Source organism: Acanthochromis polyacanthus, chromosome 13 (assembly GCF_021347895.1).
Source record: "Acanthochromis polyacanthus isolate Apoly-LR-REF ecotype Palm Island chromosome 13, KAUST_Apoly_ChrSc, whole genome shotgun sequence".
Taxonomy (NCBI): Eukaryota; Metazoa; Chordata; class Actinopteri; family Pomacentridae; genus Acanthochromis; species Acanthochromis polyacanthus.
Window position 1 is genome coordinate 15,471,960 of NC_067125.1, and position 4,816 is coordinate 15,476,775.

General features: G+C 42.1%; 1 long non-coding RNA gene across 1 annotated transcript; it reads right to left on the reverse strand.

Moving 5' to 3' along the window:
• Positions 1-326: 326 nt before the first annotated feature.
• LOC127536716 (uncharacterized) lies at positions 327-1,482 on the reverse strand. Its single transcript, XR_007945835.1, has 3 exons — positions 1,344-1,482; positions 956-982; positions 327-788 (listed from the first exon to the last, which is right to left on the reverse strand). It is a non-coding gene; the product is annotated as an uncharacterized LOC127536716 (long non-coding RNA).
• Positions 1,483-4,816: the final 3,334 nt, after the last annotated feature.

Sequence of the window (4,816 nt, forward strand, 5' to 3'; positions counted from 1 at the left end):
GCCTTTTAGATAAGTAAGTTTCAGAGGTCACCGGGTCAGTGTTCATCCACTGGGATCAATGACTATCCACTGTAAAAACATTGATTACTGAGTCTTATGTTTCTAAGATAACTGATCATCTACCAAAGAACTGATCAGGACAGATGAAAGGTCAGCAGGTCAGCAAAATCATTGAGAGTAATCCTTTGGAGACAATAAAGACGGTGTATACTGTATCACATGGCCGTCTGTCTGGTAGTCTTATTGGTATCTTCTTCTAGAACAAATTTTGCACAGATGGAGGAACAGACAGATGGACCAAATGATTGTCATTGAAACCCTTCAGCTTACCACTAACAAGCATGCTGATCAATATTAAGATTCATGTTGGAGGGAGAAAAATGTCCTCTTTTAGATTGCTTTTATTATATGCCATAGCTAACCAAGCAAATTCAGATGAGTCTCCTCACAGTTGGAGATTACAAACACATACTGAGTAAAATGTGAGTGATCACACAGTAAAACAAACACTCAGCATCTTCCCACCGTCCATACCATTTAAAAAGATGCAAGCAAAGCAGCTGTTACCACTTCCTGATCAAATATAGATTCTTGATGTCCGCTTTTCTGTCTGTTTCCTGGGAAGTCAAGTTTCTGTGGTGAAATTCTGCACGCCAGGGGCAGCGCTGGGCGGTCACTATGGCAATGATGGCAACACTTGATCGAGTTCATTCCCCGGTCAACAGGTGTAACAGTGTCCTAGACACAGCTGTGGCGACTGATTTCAAGCATGGAAGAGGATACCGACTCTGAAACAGATATTAAGACAGAGGCAATTGGAGAGAGGTTTATTTTAAATTTATAAAAAGCTGTTTTTCACATCTTCAGCTAATGTTGTGGAGCTGAAGCACGACAGCAGAACAAGTTTCATTTGCAGGATAATAAAATTCAAAGCAGCTAATCATATGGGCATTACCTTGATACTGCTTCCTGGAACCTGGTACTGATAATGATAATGCAGAGGTAAACACAAGGAAAATAAAATGAAATGAAATCAGTAGCAGCAGGGGGATTTCTTCTACAGTTTAGCAGAGAATGAAGACATATACAAACATAGCTAAGTACGACGGCGTAATATAATCAAAGTATAACACTGACAAATGACTTTATAATCAAGTTTCAAAAACAATGACATGTTTCTATAAGCAATTTAAGTGTTAGTGTGATATTAAATCGACTATAAATAACATTAAAGTCACTGCGCTGTGAGGTTGTGTGGCATGCTGCAGCAAAGCTTAGAACCAAAACAGGGAGAGAGAATGAAAACCAAAACCTCCCTCCTCTCCCCGCACACAAACACTCACAAGTCACGTGATCCAGAGTCTGTACTCAATTCTGCCAGCAAAACTACAGCAGGACAGCAAGTCATCTGGTCCTAAACTGATTAGAGTAAAGAGAAAGAGAGAGAGAGATATGGTTTCCTGAAGCTTCAGTGAGTAAAACGGAGCTCAGGGTCTGATTGTGAAAGGAAAATAGCCGAGTCACAGCCCTCTGACAGACATGGTGACCGGCACATCGCACACAGGTTAAGAAATCAGCTGAAGAGGGAAAGGGAAAGGCAACACGTGGACTCTTGAAAGCAGAAGCTTACAGGAATCATTACCCCGATTTTATGCAGGAATAGAAACAGGCCTCTGGGATTCAGAGCCACATAAAAGACACATAAAGACAAACGCTGCTATATATAGTAACAGCCTAACAGCAGAGCAGGGGAAGACATAAAGGTGTGGTAGAAAATTGCCGCTCCCTGCAAATAATGTCGCTGATGTTTAACTTAACAAGGGGGAGGGGTCCTCGTTTCAAATGTGAAGAAGAGAGATTTGGAAGAGGAGGACAAGGGAGGTATCTGTGGCATTCCACCTCTTCAGACCTGCTGGGCTGGTTTCTGGGTCATTAAAATTCCTCCTCTCCTCTCCCCACTTCTCCTTTCCAAAGCCACAGTTTCTGCCCCAAGCGACATGTTGGCTCATGTCCACCTGCTCGGCCTTACCTCCTCTCTTCTACCCCCCCGTTATCTCTGTACTGCAGAGCACACTGGTTTCTCTGTGAGTCAGGAAGACAAATCTCTCTAGAAGTTTTCTTTGGGTTTTACTGAGGCTGCCTTGTGTCTCCGTCTCTGTCACTCTTTTCTTTTCAGTATCCAGATGCGATCACGATAAATCCTCCTTGACGGCACAGATCGAGAAAGTCATCCCTCATCTTTGTCTCCTCTCAGTTCCCTCGAACTTTCTATTGTTTTTTCTTTTTTATTCTTCAACTCACCTTGCTCTCCTCGGTGTCTGCTTGCTCTCTCTCTCTCCATTGAAGCGTGTAAGGTGGTATTCTCTGGACTGTCACTTCTGTTCAAATCTGAGATGATGAGGCAAACAAAGTAAACGTCAAACCTGCCCAGACTCCTTACCGCTTGTTTAAGTATCCCCTGCCAACAACAACAACCACAACAAAAACAGCCATGACCTGACTAAAATATGTACCGGCAACCTGAGCTTCCAAGCACTTCCCAGTGTCACCTACACAACAAAAAAAGCAACAACAAGCATCGCAAAAAACTGCTTTGGCTCAAGGTAGAGAGGTTTTACATGTTGGAATTAAACTGGCAAATACCTCCAGAATCTGATACTGACTGTACATGCTGACGGGGGATTATCATCTATCTGTTGGAGCTAAGAATTTGCATCAGTACAAAGGCTAAACCCAGGCAACAAAGCCTGCTCTGGTAACCTTAAATCATAAAGGCTTCAAACAGGTGTCCATGCATACAAAGATCCAACTATCTCCACTCATTAAACCAGCATTTGCAAATGGGATGCATGTCATATATGACATATTTAGTTTTAACTGCATGCAAGATATCTGAAGCATGAGCATGACAGAATTAATAGGAGATCAGCTGCTCGTTTTCAAAAATACTGTTCGTGGCGATCTATTTTTAATTCTGATGCTTCAAAAGTGCCGTAATTGTGACACTATGGATCAAGCTAGCTTAAAATAAGCCAAGTGGAAATATACTGCAATTCTCCTTTAAGCCTCAAAACTACTGACAGATAGATAGGACTAGTGGACTGTTCTGAAAATTTAATTAGCCACATTTATGACAGAAAAACGGCACCTATGTCAACTTTGTATTTCAGTTAGATTGCTCAGTTTGCTTGGATCAGAAAACAAGTTACAGAACCCATTATGAGTGATATTATCCTAAATGTTTGTGCTGTTTTGTTTTTAACAGAACTAAGGGGAAATTTTGGACAGTTATTTTCCGTGGCTTTGGAGGAGCTCTGTCAATTGAGAGGAAAGAACCCAGATGATGCCATGGAATGAGGCTCATTCACTTCTCCCTTTAGAACAGATGCAAATAGCCTGCAGTCCATTCAGATTTTGAACATGAATCCTCATCATTGTGTGTCATCGTTTACATCTGCTGACTGGGGAAAGAGTCATTTTTGTGCCTTGAAAATGTGACATTGCATAACCCCATCTTTTTTGTCTGTCACTTTTGGCACTCACAAGGATGCCATTTTAAATAAGGCATTTTTCTTATTGTGTTACCTGATAAAATAGACGTTAAATATAATATTATTAATGGCATTTTTTGCTCCTGTCACACTTTAAATCACTGCCATATACAGTGGGTACGGAAAGTATTCAGACCCCTTGAAATTTTTCACTCTCTGTGTCATTGCAGCCATTTGCCAAAATCAAAAAAGTTCATTTTATTTCTCATTAATGTACACTCAGCACCCCATCTTGACAGAAAAAAACAGAAATGTAGAATTTTTTGCAAATTTATTAAAAAGGAAAAAATGAAATATCACATGGTCATTCAGACCATTTGCATCGACATTCATATTTAACTCACATGCTGTCCATTTCTTCTGATCCTCCTCGAGATGGTTCTGCTTCTTTATTGGAGTCCAGCTGTGTTTAATTAAACTGATTGGACTTGATTAGGAAAGGCACACACCTGTCTATATAAGACCTTACAGCTCACAGTGCATGTCAGAGCAAATGATAATCATGAGGTCGAAGGAACTGCCCAAGGAGCTCAGAGACAGAATTGCGGCAAGGCACAGATCTGGCCAAGGTTAAAAAAGAATTTCTGCAGCATTCAAAGTTCCTAAGAGCACAGTGGCCTCCATAATACTCAAATGGAAGAAGTTTGGGATGACCACAACTCTTCCTAGACCTGGCCGTCCAGCCAAACTGAGCAATCATGGGAGAAGAGCCTTGGTGAGAGAGGTAAAGAAGAACCCAAAGATCACTTTGGCTGAGCTCCAGAGATGCAGTCAGGAGATAGGAGAAAGTTCCACAAAGTCAACTATCACTGCAGCCCTCCACCAGTCGGGGCTTTCTGGCATAGTGGCCCGACGGAAGCCTCTCCTCAGTGCAAGACACATGAAAGCCCGCACAGAGTTTGCCAAAAAAACACATGAAGGACTCCCAGACTATGAGAAATAAGATTCTCTGGTCTGATGAGGCCAAGACTGAACTTTTTGGTGTTAATTCTAAGCGGTATGTGTGGAGAAAACCAGGCACTGCTCATCACCTGCCCAATACAATCCCTACAGTGAAACATGGTGGTGGGAGCATCATGTTGTGGGGGTGTTTTTCAGCGGCAGGGACAGGACGACTGGTTGCAACTGAAGGAAGGATGAATGCGGCCAAGTACAGAGATATCCTGGAGGAAAACCTCTTCCAGAGTGCTCAGGACCTCAGACTGGGCCGAAGGTTCACCTTTCAACAGGACAATGACTCTAAGCACACAGCTAAAATAACAAAG